Source organism: Lissotriton vulgaris, chromosome 4_1 (assembly GCF_964263255.1).
Source record: "Lissotriton vulgaris chromosome 4_1, aLisVul1.2, whole genome shotgun sequence".
Classification (NCBI taxonomy): domain Eukaryota; kingdom Metazoa; phylum Chordata; class Amphibia; order Caudata; family Salamandridae; genus Lissotriton; species Lissotriton vulgaris.
In genome coordinates this window covers 1,981,476,871-1,981,497,089 of record NC_141691.1, presented here as the reverse complement: position 1 = coordinate 1,981,497,089, position 20,219 = coordinate 1,981,476,871, and positions in this window count along the sequence as shown.

The following is a 20,219-nucleotide window of genomic DNA, read 5'->3' as shown; positions in this document are numbered from 1 at the left end:
GAAAAGTGCAGGAAGAAGGAAGTCGTGCAGAAAGAACAAACAGAGGAGCAGAAAGAAACTTTGTTGCAAAATCATCCTGTACCCTCAACTTTTTAAGATGGGTACCGGTGCTAACTTACTCTGACTAACCAGTCCTAGAGCCAGTGCTATGCTAAAAGACACTTAGAATACAGTTGAAACACCAACATACACTAGGGAACATGATGCGTTGCGATACAACCGTTATTAGCATGACCTCCTCTGTATATAATAGGGCAGGGGAATTAAAACTACCTCTTAAAACACGCCACAGGGCGCGTTTGCACACATGTCAACTCAGGCCCCGCCCCTCCCTTCACCACTGTGCAAACGTGCTCCGTGGTGCGTTTTAAGTTGACGGATTACCTCCCCTTGAAAACTGAGGGTCCCTGGGGTCCAACTAGCCCACCAGCTAACTCCACTAAGATCCACAGAGCTGCGTTGCAGAGAGGTGTAAAAAGGGGCATGGCCTCAGGACACCTCATTGCAACGCAGCCCCCTGGTGCATACTGGAGGTTCCTGGTGGGCTAGCTGGCCCCCAGGGACCCCCAGTATTCAAAGGGAATTAATTCCTCATCTGCAAAAACGCCAGGGGGCGTGTTTGCAGAGTGCAGAAAGAAGGGGCCGTGGTTTCCGGCCTAATGCCGATCTTCGTTTTTTGTTGTTGTTTTAAAGAAGGGGGGGCTGTGTAGCCCCTCCTTCTTTTTCTATTTTTTTGGTCCTGGGGAACTCATCCCCCAGGGCCTGCCCTCTATTTTTTAAAAAAATAAATAAATAATTGGATGGGGTCCTCATGGCCCCCCTTCCGAGGCCATAATCGGCCCGAGGAACCCCATCCCCATGCAAAGCATGGCCTTTTTTTACATTTCTTTTGTAGGGGGGCTGCGTAGCCTCCCTCCTCTGGCCACTTGTAGTCCCGGGAACCCCATCCCCCTGGTCTGTCCCTCTCTGTTGGGGGCAGTGGGGGGGTCCCCGATCCCCCCTGGGTCCTATGGAAAAGCAATTTGGTTTGAATTTTGGAAGAGAGAGCAGGTTTCCCTGCTCTCTCTTTCAAAATCCAAACCAAGTTTGCTATGGCAGGGCGGTAGCCGCGAGTCTCCCGCCCTGCCTCATGCCCACAATAGGAAATAGCCCAAAATGAAACATGGACACACCACATTTTCACAGTGAAAACTGACCCTTTTTTGCAAAGTGCCTAGCTGTAGATTCTGAACCCTCGGTCTGCTGGCATCTAGGTAAACCTATATATGTTTTAAAACTAGACACACAGGGGAATCAAGGATGGTGTGAATTGTCTGGCTCTCACCAGGTTCTGTTACCCAGAATCCCTTGCAAACCTCAACGTTTGTAAAAATAAAACACATGTTCCTCACATTTCTTTGGTGGAAAGTTGTGGAATCTGTTTAGATCCACAAAATTCCACCACCCCACATTCCCCAAAGTCTTCTGATAAAAATGGTACTTCACTTGTGGGGGTGGGGGAAGTACCCGCGAGAGGCAAGGGCTCAAAACCTATTGAGGAGCCATCAAAATTACCTTTCACAAAACAACCTAGTTTTGCACGGGAGGTCCTTGAGGTTTTGGCCCCGGGGTCTGCGGCCATCTTGCAAAACCAACCAAACCTACATATTTCTGAAAACTGGACACCCGGGGGAGTCCATCAAGGTACGGCTTGCGTGGGTCTCCCAACAATTCCCTACCCAGAATACCCTGCAAACCTCATATTTAGCTGAAAAAATCACTTTTTCTCAAATTTCTGTGTGGGAAAGTTCTGGTATCATGAGGTTTTGGCCCCGGGGTCAGCGGCCATCTTGCAAAACCAACCAAACCTACACATTTCTGAAAACTAGACACCCGGGGGAGTCCAGCAAGGTATATCTTGCGTGGGTCTCCTAACATTTCCCTACCCAGAATCTCGCTGGACTTACCCGGGTGTCTAGTTTTCAGAAATGTGCGGGTTTGGTAGGTTTCCCAAGATGGCCGCAAAGCTCGGGCCAAAAACCCAGGTGACTCGCCTTGCAAAACCAGGTTGTTTTGTGATAGGTCATTTTGATGTCTCCTCAATACATTTTGGGCCCTTGCCTGTCGCGGGTACTTGAACCACCCAAGAGAGTGAAGTATCAGTTTTATTGGGACACCTGGGGGAAAGCTGGGTGGTAGGAAATTTGTGGATCCACATAGATTCTGGAACTTTCCCACTCAGAAACTTGAGAAAAATTTGATTTTATCATCAAAATATGAGGCTTTCTGGGGATTCTGTGTAGGGAAACGTTGGGGGACCGTACCTTGCTGGACTACTCAGGGTCTCTAGTTTTCAGAAATGTGTAGGTTTGGTGGGTTTCCCTTGATGACTGCCGACTCCGGGGCCAAAAACGCAGATGCCCCCTATGTATCCAAAAATGAAATGGTTTTGCAAGGGGGGTCACATGAGTTTTTGGTCCCATGCTTGGTGGCCATCTAGGGATACCTAACCAACCCACACTTTTCTGAAAACTAGAGACAGGGGGAGTCCAGGAAGGTATGGCTTGTGTGGATCCCCCAAAGTTTCTCTACCCAGAATTCCCTGCAAATCTCACATTTTGATATAAAAATAACCTTTTTCTCACATTTCTATGAGGGAAAGTTGTAGGATTACTGGGCTGACACAAATTTCCTACAACCCAGTGTTCCCCAAGGTCTCCAGATACAAATGGTACCTCACTCGCATGGGTGGGTAAAGTACCTGTGACAGGCAAGGGCCTAAAACGTATTATGGTGAAATCAAAAATGTCCCATCACAAAACAACCTGGTTTTGCAAGGGGAGTCACCTGGGTTATTGGCCCCGAGCTCAGCAGCAGTCTTGGGAAACCTACCAAACCCACAAATATCTGAAAACTAGACACCCGGGGGAGTCCAGCAAGGTATGGTTTGCGCGAGTCCCCCAAAGTTCTACTAAGAATTCCCTGCAAACCTCCAATTTAGCTGAAATAATCCCTTTTTTCTCAAATTTCTGTGTGGGAAAGTTACAAATGTAAATGTAAATTGATACTTGTATAGCCCACTACTCACCCGCAAGGGTCTCAAGGCGCTTGTACGAATACCACTGTGGAACCCATCCTGGCTTTCCCTGTGAGGCGTCCACTCCTAGGCACCCCCAAGGTGGAGGCCAGGCATCCTTAGCGTTGTGGGGCCGTTGTGGAGATTAAGCAAACCATTGCCTAGAGTTGCAGAGTGGGACTCCATGAGTGGAATAGGCACCGAGGTGAGAATTATCAGGTCTGTGGAATTTTGAGCCCAAGACCCGCCGAGGCGGGGAATTGAACCCTGGTCCCGGGCTAGACCTCTGCATCAGGGTCTGCCGCTCTAACCATTGAGCCACACATCTCTACATAAATCCACTAATTTCCTACCACCCAGCATTCTCCTAGGTCTACCAATAAAAATTATACCTCACTCACGTGGGTTGGTCAAGTACCAGCGACAGGCAAGGGCCCAAAACGTAATGAGGAGACATCAAAATGACCTATCACAAAACTACCTGGTTTTTGGAAGGGGGCCCCCTGAGTTTTTAGCCCGGGCTCTGCGGCCATCTTGGGAAACTAACAAACTCACACATTTTTGAAAAATAGACACCCAGGAGAGTCCAGCGAAGTATGACTTGCTTGGACCCCCAACGTTTCTCTACACAGAATGCCCTGCAAACATTAAATTTAGCTGAAAAAAACACATTTTCCACATATTTTTGGGTGGAATCACCATTCCGGCACTGATGTCCTACCCCACAGCATTCCCCTCAGTCTCCCGAGTAAAATGATACCTCACTTGTTTGGGTGGGGCAAGGGCCTGTGACTGGGAAGAGCCCTAAACATAGGGATTTAGGGTATAGCACTGACAATTCTAAGCACTACATTTTTTTTAAAATGCGTTTTTAGCCAATTCTCCATTGGATACCCACACAAGTGTGGTATCATTTTACTTGGGACACTAGGAATAATGCTGTGGTGTAGGACATTTGTGCCAGCACCAGTGGCGTAGCTGGGGGGGGACGGTCCGCCCCAGGTGGCACCATTTTTGAGGCGGCCGCGCGGCACTGAAGGCCCATTGCGGCCGCGTCCGCGTTGATATTTTATTTGGGACACATCAGTCTTTTGATTACAGTGTCCCAAATAAATTATTAAGGCGGCCGCAGCCGTAACGGGCCTCCAGTGCTGCGGCCGCCACCCAGACAAACAGTAAAAGTGGTGCATTGTCAGCCTCCGACCGATGTTGTTGGTCTAGGCCTCCTTACCAGCCTCGCTCAGAGTCCAACCAGGGCCATCAATCACGTGTAGCGTGCCCGGCACGCGCTACCAATGAAGGCCCTGTATGGACATATTTGGCCAGCCCTCGCCTCACGATCAGTAGAGCGTAGCAGTGACGCGTTACGCGCTCACCGCTACGCTCTCGTAGTGTCGAGTGGAGGAGTCAATTTTGGCCTGACTTAGGGCGCCGGCGGGCAGTGCAGTGGTTTAAACTTGCAGGCACTCGGCACTGAGGCACAGGCAGCTTACACACTGAGACTTCACTCAGACTACTTGAAAGAGGTGAGAGTCTGAGATTAAGGAAAGGTAAATGGCCAATAAGGTTCGTCGCCATAAGCATATTGTCTTAATTTGATTTTGAAGACAGGGGCTGGCATCCTGTACCGAGGAAAAAAGAAAGACGTGCAGTATGGGTAATAGCAGAAAACCAAGGATTTTAAAGCCCTTTCATGCCCGGAATGAAAATCCCTTGTCTGTTCTATTAATTAATACCGCGGATCCCACTTACACCAGATCTCCCGCTATAAGAGCTTTCGCCTAATAAGAACATCTTTTTAAAGCCCCTGTGTGTTCTTCTCTATGGTAAGGTGGCGGTAATTTATGGAACAACAATATTTGTTGCAGCGCAGTAATAGAGGTTCACTGCACATGTGCAGCCACTTAACAAATTATATTTATCTATTTCGGTGACTGCTAATTTTGTCAGTAATTAAAAAAACAATGTGGAGGCTTGAACTGTGGGTGCCGCCCTTAGATATGAGCCTTACATTTAAAAATGCAGATCTGCTCAGCAGCACACAACCTAGCAGTTAAACTGCTCAGAAAATAGAGAGTTAGGCCGGATGTAGCTTGACGCCATTATGTGATAAACCTAGGAGTTTTGCACATGATCGATTTCTGGTCGCAGAAGTAAAAAAAAAAAAAGCAGAGAGAAGGATGTAGAGAGCCACCCGGGCTCTCCCACACAATGTATCCTTTTCCCCACGCACGCACGCACAACCCCGGGGCGGGCTCGCGCCGGGGTATAAATAAACATGAGGAAGACCGCTCAGGGTCTTTCCGGCTAACTGCACTAACGAGTCTGTGTCCAGTATTGTATAAGAGTATTGCCACGTGCGAGGCCTTACCCTGCAACACCACACTGGCGACGAGGCCGGTTGTCATCCGCGCGTGCCTGTTGCCTCCTGCACGCCGCGCTGCCTGTGTCCTGCTGCGGTGCCCACCCGCTACTTTGTGTCGGTCCCCCTCTGCCCGAGGCCCACCCACGCGTCTCCCGTGAGGGAGCGCCTTCAGCTGGCGGGGCTCGTGGGGCCGGTGTGCAGCAGAAACTTCCTGCGGGTGAGTGAACCGTCTGCCCCGCCTGCGCGACCCCCGCATTGCCTCGATTCGCCGGCCGGCGCGGAGGAGGTGCGCCTGCCCGCCGCGGATGCTCTCCAAGACCCGGAGACAGCACCACGTGGCCACGGCCTGCAGCGGACCCGCCCCCCCTTCTGGAGAAGGCGCGCGAGCGGCGTCCCTACCGCTTGTGCACGATAGGCACCACGCCAGGCCCCGCTCGCTCTGCACCTGTCTGCGCTGCACGGCGCTTACATCAAACCCTGGCAAAGGCAATTTGGGGTCATCTGTAGAACCTCCAGTGCACGTCTACGCGGCGCACCCACAAATCAACTACTACAAAGAAAAAAAAAGTGATCACAAGAGACTCACAAAACAAGCTTTGGCAAAATCAACCAGGGACCTGCCAACACCTGGAGTCCCAGGCGCCCTGCCTGCACCATGTCTGCTCTCCCCCTGTGCCAGGCCTCACATCGCTCCAACACGTGGCGCACCCAAGCACCTCGGCCCTGCCTTGCACACTATCACGACTCCGGAAAGCACCAGAACAACTTGCGTAAAGCCAAACCATGAGCCAGAACGCGACAGGGGCAGCCCAAGACGGGGCTGTCCAGCCCCCACCACCAGCGGTCCAGCCACCGCTAGCCGTGCCTGCAGTACTCCCACAGGCCCAAGCCCAGGCGGGAGCCCAGGCCCCAGCGGGACCTCCCATACCTGCACTTCCTGCCCACTTGCCTGCCGGCACAGCGCCCTTCCCGCCTTTCAGCGAAACTGCAGACCCAGCGACAGCAGCGCTCCGATGGAGAGCGTGGGTCGGACGTCTCAATCTATACTTCAAGGGTACCAGAGAAACGGATGGGACAGTGAAGAGGTCGCTCCTCATCCTATACGGGGGTCAAGAAATCTATGATCTGTTTGAGTCGCTCCCCAACACCGGGCCCGAGCACGACTATGATGCCGCTGTCGCGGCTCTCAATGCACATTTTGACCCCCAGCTCAACAATGACTTTGAAAAATTCAAGTTCAAGCGTGCCTGGCAAACTGAATCCGAATCTGTCGACATGTACTATGCTCGACTCCGTCGGCTTGCGAGCACGTGCCCGTTCGCCAACCCCCGGGAGGAAATCAGGGATCAGATCATAGTCGGATGTAAGTCGAATCTGCTGAGAAAGCTGATCCTCAGGCAACCAGGGATATCGCTCGACGAGATACTTATCCTGGCCAGATCGCATGAACTGTCCGATGCCAGGGCAGAGGAAATGGAGACGGCGCTGCCCACCCCGGCTATCGCCCCACCAGCTGCAAGAACCCCGACCATCAAAGAAGAACGGGTAGATGCGATTCAAAGACGATTCCCGCCAGTGAAGCAGCGAAATGGCCCACCATGAGGCAACCAATGCGGGTACTGCGGTGAAGACCACCCTGCCACTGCCACGTGTGGCGCCAAAGGCAAGACGTGCCTCAAGTGTGGGCGTCTGAATCATTTTGCGGCCATCTGCCGGGGAGGAAAGTTCAGATCAGCAGGCCCACGTGCCAGGGCAGTGACACAGCGCATCCGACAACTATCACTCGACCAGGAACGACCTCCTCCGGACACTCAAGCGCAAGACCAACGGCCCAGATACGAGGACGATGAAGACGACGAGGTATACGTCGTCTCCTATGTAAGCCAAGCATCCACGAAAAGGAGGCCGCCGCCCATGTGTTCCATAACAGTGGATGGGACAAGTGTCAACGCCTTGATAGATACAGGAGCGTCCGTAAATGTCATGGACTCGGACCAATATGAGAGGATGTCCCCGAAGCCGGCGTTAACGCCATCCGTAGCGAGAATCTATACCTATGGGGGAACTGAATCGCTGCCCCTTCGGGGAGTGATCCAAACCACTGTAGTCAACGGAGAATACTCCACGGAGACCAAGTTTCACATCACGGAGGGAAAGAAGGGCACCCTCCTGAGCTGCCACACGGCAGAAGACCTTGGCCTGGTATTCTTTGCCAACCAAGTGCACCAAGCACACGCGGATTTCATGCTAAAGGATTTTCCCGAACTGTTCAAGGGCCAAGGCAAACTAAAGGGACGGAGATTCAGTTACACATAGACACATCAATCAAACCAGTAGCACTCCGACACCGGCGGGTGCCTTTCAACCTCAGGCCGCAAGTGGAGGAGGAGCTTCGCAAGCTTGAAGACCTGGGAGTAATCGAGAAAGTGTAGGGCCCGACACCCTGGGTCTCCCCGTTGGTCGTTGCCCCCAAACCGAAGCAGCCAGGGGCCATTCGTCTATGCGTGGACATGAGGCTCCCCAACACAGCCGTCAAGCGCAAAAGGCATATCACCCCCACCATGGACGATATCATAGCGGACCTCAACGGGGCAAAATGGTTTTCGAAGCTGGACCTCAATTCGGGTTATCACCAGCTCGAGTTGGAGCCAGCCAGCAGGTACATCACCACCTTTTCGACGCACGTAGGGCTGCGTCGCTACACCCGGCTCAGCTTCGGTGTCTCATCTGCGGCCGAGGTCTTTCAAAACGCCATTCGCGAGGTACTATCGGGTCTAAGAGGAGTGATTAACCTTAGCGATTATATTCTTGTATACTCCACAACCCTAGAAGAACACCACGTCAACTTGAGGGCAACCTTGCAAAGGCTCGCAGACAGCGGCCTGACTCTACACCGAGCCAAATGCGCTTTCTACCAAGAGTCGGTGGACTTTTTCGGATACACATTCAAAAGAGAGGGCCTGAAAGTCGACCCCAAGAAAGCGGAAGCGATCAAGGCAGCCAGCACCCCCCGAAGTCCAACTGAAGTACGCAGTTTCTTGGGCATGGCCACGTACTGTGGCCGGTTCATTCCAAACCTGGCTGCCATTGCGGAACCCCTCCGGACCCTCACCCGAGCCGATCAGAAATGGGACTGGACTGCAGCCGCAAATAAAGCATTCCAGACCATCAAGGCCAGTCTCCTGGATAACACCACCATGGCCTACTTCCAGCCACGACGGCGGACCGAGCTAATAGTTGACGCCAGTCCCGTGGGACTAGGAGCCAGTCTTCTACAAGAATACGGGCCCGAGGAGTGGAAACCGGTCGCCTATGCCAGCAAGGCGCTGACGGACACAGAGACCAGGTACGCCCAAATAGAAAGAGAAGCCCTGGCCATCAAGTGGGCATGCCAGCACTTCCATCTCTACCTCTGCGGGCAAGAATTCACGGTGGTCACAAGCCTCTTCTACCCCTCTTCGCGGGGACATCACGGCTAGCTCCCCCACGCATCGAACGGTGGGCAGTCCAGCTGCAGGGCTACCGCTTCAAAGTCGTGTTCCGGCCAAGGGCCCACAACCCAGCCGATTACCTGTCCCGGCACCCGGATGTCATCACCCAGCGACCGCTCACCGAGGAAGGAGAGGAGGTGGAAGAGATCGTCCACATGATCACGCAGGCCGCGTGTCCGGAGAACATGTCGCTCAAGGAAATTGGAGACGCCACTGCAGGGGACGAGACTCTGACGAAAGTCCGCCGGGCCCTCGAGGAAAACCGCTGGGCCCATTTTCTCGACGGGGCCTCTAGCCTCCGACCGGAAGTGAGCCACGCCAGACAGCAGCTGTGGCAGATACGCAGCGAACTAAGTGTGGGAGATGAAGGAGTGATCCTGCGAGAGCCCCTCATCGTCATGCCAGAAAGCCTCCAACAACGAGCTCTGAGTCTAGCACATGTGGGGCACCAAGGTATGGCCAAAACAAAGGCACGACTAAGGAGTAAGGTGTGGGTCCCGGCGATGGACAGCCAAGTGGAAGCAATGATACGGTCCTGCCACGCCTGCACGATCACTGGGGGAGAACCCGTCCCAGCACCCGTAATCACAGAAGAAGCACCTCAGGCACCCTGGACACAACTCAGCATAGACTTTGGCAGCTTCCCGGACGGAAGGCACATGCTGGTGTTAGTAGATTTGTTCTCAAAATTCCCAATTGTGGAAGTCATAGCATCTACCGCATTCCCACAGGTCAAGAAAGTGTTAAACCGCGTGTTCGCCACGATGGGGCTCCCTGAGGAAATCAAGTCCGACAACGGACCCCCCTTTCAAGGGAGAGAGTTCCAGTCGTACCTGGAGGCCCTCCGGATCAGGCACAGAAGGATCACCCCGCTGTGGCCCCAGGCTAATGGGGAAGTTGAGAGACTGATGCGAACAATAAATAGGGCCCTCCGGATAGCGGTGGATAATGGCGAAGACCTGGAGGCAGCCCTGGACCAATTCCTAGGAGCATACCGTCAGACACCGCACTCAACGACCAAGTGCGCCCCCTCCCACGTGTTGTTCAAGCGGGCTCCCAGGGACAGCATCCCAACTGCGAGCACGTGGGTGCCCGAAGAGAGAGTCGCCGAGGCTACCCAAGCCCGAAGACAGGCCACCAACATCAAAGCAAGCGTGTATCGTCACGCCAAGGAACCGGACATCAAGGAAGGGGACGCAGTGGTCGTCAAAGATCGCCATCCTGGGTGGAAGTTCAGAACTCCATTCGAGCCCGAAGTGTGGATAGTGGACAAGGTACAAGGGACAATGGTCACCGCGAGGAGAGACGGACAGGCCGTGACAAGAAACATATCATGCTTCAGGAAAGCAACCTAAACAACCGAAAGGCACCGGAGAGTAGAAGGAACGGAACCAGGGGAACACGAAGACTTGGACTTCTACAGTTTTCCTAGTCCGACAACAGTGCCGTCACGAGGTGACGTTCAACCAAGGCCAACACCACCCGGCCTCGGCACCGAGGAAAGTCAACCGAGGGCAGCGGAGGTGAGCGCAGGTCCAAGGACAACCCCGGCTGGGGTTGTCGAACCACCATGGACCCGGAATCACCGATACAGCCTGAGGCCCAATCCGAAGCCTAGTCAGCGGTTGAGAGACTTGCCCTAAATTGAAGTCCCAGAGTGAGCCGGCAGAAAAGAACTAAAACAAAGGAGGGATGTAGAGAGCCACCCGGGCTCTCCCACACAATGTATCCTTTTCCCCACGCACGCACGCACAACCCCGGGCGGGCTCGCGCCGGGGTATAAATAAACATGCGGAAGACCGCTCGGGGTCTTTCCGGCTAACTGCACTAACGAGTCTGTGTCCAGTATTGTATTAGAGTATTGCCACGTGCGAGGCCTTACCCTGCAACACCACAAAGAGGTTCCGCACTCCATCATTTTACCCAAGGCGTGCTCAGAGGGGAAGGTTAGGGGTAATGTTTCAGGGAATAAAGCCGGTGCTCCAGGGCTTCCTTGGGTGATCTCACAGAGGTCCTCTCCTCAATCTCACATCAACTTGATATGGTGAGATTTTTTTGCGTTTTTTTTATTTTGGAAACACATGAGCGAGCTTGTGAAGAACATATCTGTTGCCAAAATGTGAGCAATTATTAATGCCAGCCTTTGCTTCTTGGAGACAGGCCATATAACGTCCGTCTTAGCAGAGATACATTTGGGGGGGAAAAGACACGTTTTCTTCTCTAGTGAAACGTCGGTGTCTTATTTTACTTAAAGTATGGATCTATGGATCGATCAATCTATTACACAGCTTACACGCTTGAATTTGTCCTTTACACTGTATTGATACACGTCTGAATCCGTGTGCTTTTTATGACAGTTCTTTAAATAAAGTGTTATTGCTGCACATTTATTTTCACTGCCATGACATAAATATATATTTCACTTAGCCGAACTATGGTATTAAACACATACTTAGACAAGTATTACAACCTTGTAATGGTCAAATTCAATGTTAGCATTACAGTACAACAACGACTCCAGCAAAGCACTGTTTATAGGTTCACAGATTGCATGTTACAATGACTTTGTAGGGTAATAAAAAACATGTTTCACTCTCCCCTTCTGCATACATCTGCACATATACAAATACACACATGCCACGGCAGTAAAAATAAAGGTGGCCAACAATATGTTTTTGGCTGCATGTCTCGATAAACGCACGTCACTACAGTGTAAAGGTAAATGCGAGTTTGACACAGTATAGCAAATGTAGCATGAGAAAAATACTTTTTACTGACTTACATATTGCAACTAACAATTACTTTGCACAAGGAAACTCTACTCCATGTGCAAAGTACTCATTACAAGTACTCACAGGGTCTCTTCAATGTTATTTTATCATGCTGTGCAAATGTAACCCCTTGCATCCTTGTTAAATACCTTTTAATAAAGCAAGCACTCGTGAGACCTTGAGATAAACCATGCATTCAGATGTGCAGAGTACAATATTCTATTTCTTACCCTTGTTGATGGAGGGAAGGAACATCATGACTCGCTCAAGGATTTGACTCTCACGAGTCATGACATCTATCCTTCCATTGCAAATATAAATCTACTAGGGCGTTTTGATGAACATTAAGACCCCGTACTGTATAATATTATATTATAAAGTACCGTATTCTAATCATTTCTAGTTTTGCTTCTGCAACAGGGGCTGGTGGGTGGGTCAAAAAACTGCTGCTTGTTCTCTTGAGGGCTCACGAGCGACAAGTGGTGCAGCCTTCAGAGCGCGGGAACAAGAGGACGCCTGCCTGGACCCCCGCGCCTTTTAACTTGCAGCGGGAGGCGGGCGGCATCCCCCTCCCGCCCAGAAGTGCACGGACTTCCGGGCGGGTGTGAGGACCTCCTTCTCAGGCGGCGGGGGCGTGCTCCAACCACGCCACATTGGGGATACCGGCCGGGGACACGCCCCGTGCCTGCAAAAGGTTTCCTGGGCGGTCGGGGCAACCAGCCATCCTTTCGGGGTGACCGAGAGGTCTCCCCTTTCCATATGGTCCGGGATGCCCGCCACCCCTTCCACCACCAATCCCAATAGTAGGAGACAGGCACATGTTTGAACTTTTGGAAGGCAGGGGGGCCTCGCGACCCCCCGGCCGTATTTATTAAAAACATGAAACAAAATTTAAAACTTTAAATTAAAAAACGTCTCATTTATCATGTACAAAATTCAATTTTCCATTACACTGGATGTAGACAGGTATCCAGGCTAACCTTAACAAATCTCTAATACAAAGATTTTCCTAACCGAGTCTAACATCATGCATTGCATACGAATTTTGTACATCCTATCGTTAGGGGCCAACAGCAAGGTCTTAACCGGTGTCAGATCCCTATCAACCAATTTCCACCCTCACGTATGAGTGGCGCATGCGCAGAGGACTTTGCCCTCGTAGCCATCCGTAACTTCCCTTGTCATGGGGGCCCCCTTCCACTCGGTGCCATCTTAAGGACGTCCGAGTTCCCGTGCGGCGTAACCGTAAGAAGGACAGCGTGGACTCCCCCCCTTTCCCCGCACTACCTTCCGCCGCAGCGGATAACCGGCCCCCGGGAAATTCGTGGGAGGGGCATATGTCCGTCTCCCCCTGGGAGGGGCCTATGACCGTCTACCCCTGGGCAAACCTATCCGTAATGGGTGCTGCCCCCCCATGGGAGGGGCCAATGGCCGCCTCCCCCTAGGCGCTCCCATCCATAATGGGTGGCGCCCCCACTAGGGACCTTTAAATCACTGCTCACCGATCATGACCTTACCGCCACAGGCCAGATAGTTGACCGACTATCTGGCCCCCCCACAACTCCTATAGGTCATGTCTCCTCAATCCCACTAGCCAAGCTATCATGTCTCCTATCAATATGTCATTCCCCTCCCTGGACAGGTGTACCCCATCATGTGAATAGCAGTGGCCCCCCCAGATGCACCCGTGAGGTATACTTTGAAGGTGGTTAGATCGAAACAACTTCTCCATGTTATTGTTGACCCTCTTTACTGAATGGTTCAACGCTGTCGTGGACAACCCACCCCTCCATACCCTCCTCGGAATCATGTAGGACCAAGCTATTGTGCATCCCGGGAGTGTCTTTGCTAACCAACTAACTGCTGAAAGTATGTGTTCGATTAATGCCCGTCTGCCCAACCTCACCAAGTCATTGCCCCCAATGTGCACTATGACTACTGATGGCGGTGACCTGTGCCGCCCTAACAATTCTTCCACAAAATTTCGCAGTTGGTCAATACACAAACCACCCCTCCCATGGAAGGACACCCTGAAACCATATTCCTCAGATGTGTGAATCGCATCACCTGCCCTGAATATGTCCGCGGCCCGTCTCACGTATGAGTGGCCCATGACCCAGACCACTCGTCTTCCATTCCTTGCTCTTGAAGTGGTGGTTAGCTGATACTGGTCCCGTCCCAATTTCCGCCCTGCGACACAGGCTCGCGAAACTGTAATACAAACAAAAGACAACAAGCGTGAGTGCACTTCTCAAATAAGTTACAACATGTGCAACCGCACATAACGTTTGAAACAGTCTGATGACCATCTCCCCATCTGTTTAACATCGTCTGCATGCAGACCCCCAGCCGTCGCTTCTGTAGCGGCCCCTATCCTGAATGAATGAGTTCCAAAATCACTCGGGTTCAAGACCGCAGCTGTGATCGTGATCGCCAGCACCCTTTGGAACTGAAACTTTGTTAACGGGGTGCCGTCAGCATGCCGCAGCAAGGCCCCCCCACCTCGTCACCCTTTGCTTTAGGTAGGCCTCAACGTGCATCACTGGACAACAGGGACTACCCGGAGCGTGCTGCAACACTATGCTACTCCCCTGGACCTCCTGGTCTGTCTTTGACCTGGCAATCGTGAGCAGCAGGGAATCCCCCCTCACGTGCGTGTGGTCCCTGCGCAGACCCCCCTCGGTATCCCTTTTATTGGCAGCCATCAGTTCGCCTACCCGCAGGGCCCCATAGAACGCCAGTGCAAATGCTGCCTGGAATAGGACAACCTCACTAGGTGAGGAGCACGTCTCCCCCAGTTTAGCCAGCAAGGCGGTCAACCTGTCGAATCCTATCGGATGCCTGGTATCCCTTTTGCGTCCTTCTAAGCGCCGCCAGCCGCGCAGCACCTTTCTGACTATAAAAGAGTCTGTCGGGTCCCTGATCCCTTGGAGCTGAGCCATAAACGATATGGCGGCCTTATACCGACTGGCGGTTGCCGCCGACCGGCCCTTCTCATGAAGTGCCACCAAAAATTGGGTAAAGAACCCCTCCTGACCCCATATATGCTCCCAATCAGGGCCCAAAAAGGCACAGTAAGAGTGGAACGCCCCTTCATAAGCTTTCCTTGTCCTGGGCACTAAACTGGCTGCCACGAGGTTTTGTAGTCCGGGGCGCCGATTTGCCATAGCGCTTCGGGAAAGGGCGCTGCCACTAGCTCCGCTGAGGGTAAACAATCCCTGAAAGCCTGCATTTTGAAACGAGAGAGTTCATCAGCTGCATTATTCAGTACTCCCGGCATATGTTTTGCCCTGAATTGTACATTTAGCTTCAAGCATTTCAACACAATTTCTTTCAACAATCGCAATTTCCACTTGCAGCGTGCTGCCTGCTGGTTAATGCACTCCACCACAGTCATGTTAAACCAGAATATCACTGAGTGGTTACGGAACTCTTCTGGCCAGGCCGACAACGCTACCCAGATCGGGAATAACTCTAGGAAACCAATGTTGCTCGTCAAGCCACTCGCCTCCCACCATGCTGGCCACTTCTGGGCCGACCATCTGTTACCAAAGATCGCGCCAAACCCCACGCTGCCCGCAGAGTCGGTCCATAAACCTAACTCTGCTGACGAGGCCGGGGCTTCGCTCCAGACTACCCGGCCATTGAAATCTGCCAGGAATGCCAGCCAAATGAGCATGTCCTGGCGAACCTCTGGCCACAGTCTTGTGCGGTGGTGCCCTTCCTTGAGGCCAACCATGGCCTGGGCAATGGATCGTGAGAAAGGGCGAGCCATCGGTATAACCCTCAGTGCAAAATTCAGCTGTCCCACTTTTTGCTGCAGTTGATGCAGTGTCACCTTGTCGTTCCTAAGGCAAGGAGGCCCTGAATTTGGCGATCTTCTCCGCCGGCAGACGGAAGCAACCCTCCACGGAGTCTAGTTCAATACCCAGAAACTCCAGGGAGGTAGTTGGCCCCACTGTCTTACCTGGCGCCAACGGAACCCCGAAACCCCGCATGAGCACGCAAAATTCCTGCAATGCCTGTGCACAGTCCCGAGATCCCACCGGGCCGAGAAACAGGAAATCATTAAGATAATGCATCACATGTTGGTGCCCTTTGGCCCTCGAGAATGCCCACCCCAGGAATGAGCTAAACATTTCAAAGTAAGCACAAGAAATTGAACAACCCATCGGCATGCACATATCCATGTACTACTTCCCCTGGAATGCGAAACCCAACAAGTGCTGATCCTCGGGATGCACCGGCAGTAATCTAAATGCGGATTCAATATCCGATTTTGCTAACAGTTCCCCGGGGCCATGACCACTGCGTCATCGAACGATGCATACCTCACACTGCAAATGCCTGCACCGATTGCCTCATTCACGGAAGCCCCCCTTGGCGCAGACAGATTATGTATGAGCCTGAATTCGCCAGGCTCCTTCTTGGGAACTACCCCTAATGGAGAACACACAAAATTGGCAGCTGGTATCTCACCAAACGGTCCTGCAACCCGCCCCAAGCGAACCTCCTTTGCAATTTTTGTGGCGACCACAGTCGGGTTGTGTGTAACGGATAGTTGGTTCCTGCATATGGGGGCCCCCAGAAAATCACCCGCCGGGATCCTGAAGCCATACGAGAAGCCGTCCTGCAGGATCCCGGCGGAAACATGATCAGGGTATTTGCTCAGCCAGGGAGTCATAGCCAACGGGCGATTGCTTGGCCATTCGGGCCACCGTGTCTATCCTGCTTGATACCCCCTTTTCCCCCGGTAACATTGCCTCTGGATCTGCAGCTAGTTTCGGGGTGGGAGGTGTTACCACAACCTGCGCAGGCATGCCTGAACCTACATGTTCCCTGCGGCCTACTACACGTTCCCTTGTTAAAACCCCAACATACCACTCGTTTGTTCCCATTCCCGCCTGATCTAGTCTGAGTTTCTCCCCCGTGGGCTGGTGAAAAGGGCTGTGGGTGTCTCTGCTGGAAAGACCTGAACCATTCGCACTCGACCCTGCTCCTCCTGCCGGGCCTGGCGTGAACTGCGCATGCCATGATACAGTGTCCAAACAATCCCAAGTCAACGATTCATTAAACTCTTTCGCTTTTCTAAACGACACATCGTACCCCTTCCATGCGTCCCCCCCATATTTCTCATGGAAGCCCGTGATCCTGCTCTGGTAGCAAGCAAGGTCTCCCAACAATTCTGGTGTTCGCTCACCCATAATTGCAACAAACACAGAAAAAGCCCTGATCCAATTCATCATAGACTCCTCCACCCTGAATTCTGCCATTTTTGCCCTCCATTCACTGGGGTGCATTAATTCCTTCTGGGTTTTGGCATACTCAAATTCACGATTGTCCGTCAACAATGAAAACATGTTAATATATTTGTTTGCCCACACCATCCCTTTCATAGACATCAGAACCTGTTGTGCCAGGTATTCCCGCCTTGAAGGCACAGCGCCTTCCCCCATTATTGGGAGCGGCCTCTTATCATTTTCCGTCGCACCTCCGGTTGCGTCCGTCGCCTTATTCTGATTCTCGACTGCGGCCGCGTTCGTCACCTGCAGAGGAGTAGAAGGTACATTCCCTGCCCCAGAGCCCCTTGCCTGCCTGAGCTGGTCGATAATTCGCCTGGCCTCCTCAGCTGGATCTTCCGCCGCCGTGGGTCCCCCAGCTCCCTTCTTCAACCAAGGCAATACCGCCGCTAGATGCATCGCCAGTTCGGGGGGTATCTGTTCCTTATCCAGTGGTGTGATAATCACAGGGATTGGCAATCCCCCATCCGGTGCGGGCACCGGACTGGCCACCGGGATTACTGGGACCAGCGGAACCTCCTCCGGGACCGGGGCCTCGCTAGGACCCCTTTTCTCTTTCTTCTTCTTCTTCTTGTACCCCCCTGGAGTAACGTTTGGTAAAGCAGGCCCCACAATCCTCTTAGGTCTCCCTGAGGGCCCAGCCTGAGCTTCCACTTTCTTCTGGAGTTCCACTAAGCTGCGACCCATTCGGTCCATCTTACCAAACCTCCTATCCATTGCCGACACTTTGTTTACCAGTTTGCGCAGCATCCGTTCCATCTCGGAGCTCTTCCCATTCTTCTTTCCAGGCATATCCGATGTTCTGTTTTTTCTCTGCCTGTTTTCCAGCAGCTCCTCGGATCCCAGATACACCTCGATGACTGAAACAGAAAACAACGATTACTACATTAAAAAAACAGCTGCTTGTTTCCTTGAGGGCTCACAAGCGAAGAGTGGTGCAGCCTTCAGAGAGCGGGAACAAGAGGACGCCTGCCTGGACCACCACGCCTTTTAACTTGCAGCGGGAGGTGGGGCAGCATCCCCCTCCTGCCCGGAAGTGCACGGACTTCCGGGCGGGTGTGAGGACCTCCTTCTTAGGCCGCGGGGGCGTGCTCCAACCACGCCACTTTGGGCATACCGGCCGGGGACACGCCCCGTGCCTGCAAAAGGTTTCCCGGGCGGTCGGGGCACCCAGCCATACGTTCGGGGTGACCGAGAGGTCTCCCCTTTCCATTTCTAGCTTTCCCATTGGTTGAAATCTACAATTCATTGAGATAAATTAAATCCTAATATTCATTAACATATTTGACAAAATGAGGGACCTGCGACCTTTCTGAGTTTAATTGTTTCAAGTCTACATGTGCATTATGTATTAACCTATTTCAGAGAGAAACGAAACCTACCCCGAACATGAGTGAAGTTTTAAGTTTTAATTTGACCCTCTGTGTATGTCAGTTTACCAAATGTATTTCACCATGGGTGTAGGTGCACTCCCATGAATCAGGACCTGTGACTAAGGCTACGACCAAAACGCATTGGGGGACTGAACTAGTGCTCCTAGTCTACCCATAACACTCCAGGTGGCCTGGAATAGTTCAAATTGTCACACTTGTGGGCCCAGGCACCTGACTTTTTTTTTTACAAATTAACCACTATTTTAAAATCCCTTAGTTGGGCATTGTCCACTTAATGGGGGGACTATGATGTATGGCAGTGGCGGCTGGTGACATGTGAAAGTGGCGGGAGTAAAATTCTGGTAAAGCATTGTGCACATGCCCAGCCTCTGTGCAGCGTTGAGCACAAGGCCAACCTCGATAGAGTATCCTACACACAGAAGGACGTTTGACAATGCTGGTATAGGGCCTTCTAGGGCAGAGTAGACAGGCACTCCTTACACAGTACCGTGCACAGTCACCAGAGATACCACTGTAAGCATCAATCCCGAAACATCATTGCATGCACAACAGTGCAACACTGTGCACTTTTAATCTTCTCACAACACAAGTGCATGCTATCAGACCCCTCACACCACCAGGCATACAGAACACCTCCAAAGCGCTGTTCACTCCCCTCACAGCACTATGCTCAAAAGCTGCCCGGGACACCCCAGCATCTTTGGAACAACTGTGTATGCATTTTGTCACTGAACATACAAGTTCACACTCAACACTGCACACTTTCAACGCTGATGCAGCACTGGCAGTGTACACAATGTCTCCTCTCCTACTGCACACCTGGACAGTCAGTACAGCACTGCCATGTACAGTCCATGTACATTTTCATTGGCACACCATTGTAGAGATCGTTTACAAAACTGTGCATAGCGAGCCCCATCACAGCAATGTCAGCGCTGTCAACCCCAGCACAGAACTTTCAAACTCTTGCCCGTCCTACATAACCCACTGAACTACCTTCCCGGGGCTAGGACCGCTCAGCCTGCAGTGAGATCCACAGAAGGTGCCCGTGTGTATACTTTGCCTTCATGCACAACTTGCACTCTTACTGCCGTAGTCTGAAGACAGCGAATGTCTGCAGTTTTGCCATCTGGTCTCTGTTCCGCTAGCCCTAGACTTTGTCAGGAGTGTTGTGGCCTCTCTTCTGATGCCGTTTTGTGTGGGTGGGGGGTCAGAAGTGTTCTGGCCTCCCTGCTGAAGCCGTCTGAGGGGTGGGGTGGCGGGGGGCTAGGCTACCAAGGCAAGGCCTCTCGGTCAATACCATGGGGGGTTGGGGAGGAGGCGGATCGGGACAGTCGTGGCCTCTCTGCTGACACTGTCTTGAGGGGTGGGGGTGGCTGGATCAGGAGAGTTGTGGCCTTTCTGCTGACGCTGGCCGAGGGGATGTTGAAAACAGCAGCGTTGGAACGAGCTATTTCACCACACACTACTCGCCCAGAGCAGGGGGGTATCAGTAGGGTCGACAGAAAAAAACGTTATGCACAGAATCTGCTGCAAAATATATCGACCAGTCGCCAGAATACATACTACTAGTACTACCAAACCAATAGAACTACTAACAAAACAATCTTAAAGTATGTATGGATATGCACAGTAGACGAGGACCTCCAGGGTAATCAGCTGCTCATTTCTATATTTCACTTTTCCCTTTCTAGCTAGTTTAAGCATTTGCTAACACAGGTGACAGGAAGCTTTAATAAAATACAATGCAGCGACCATAACATGAAGGTAGCCAGATCCATGCTGTCAGATTATAAATCCTACATTGGACATGGCATTAATTTAAACCGAGTTTACAATTTCA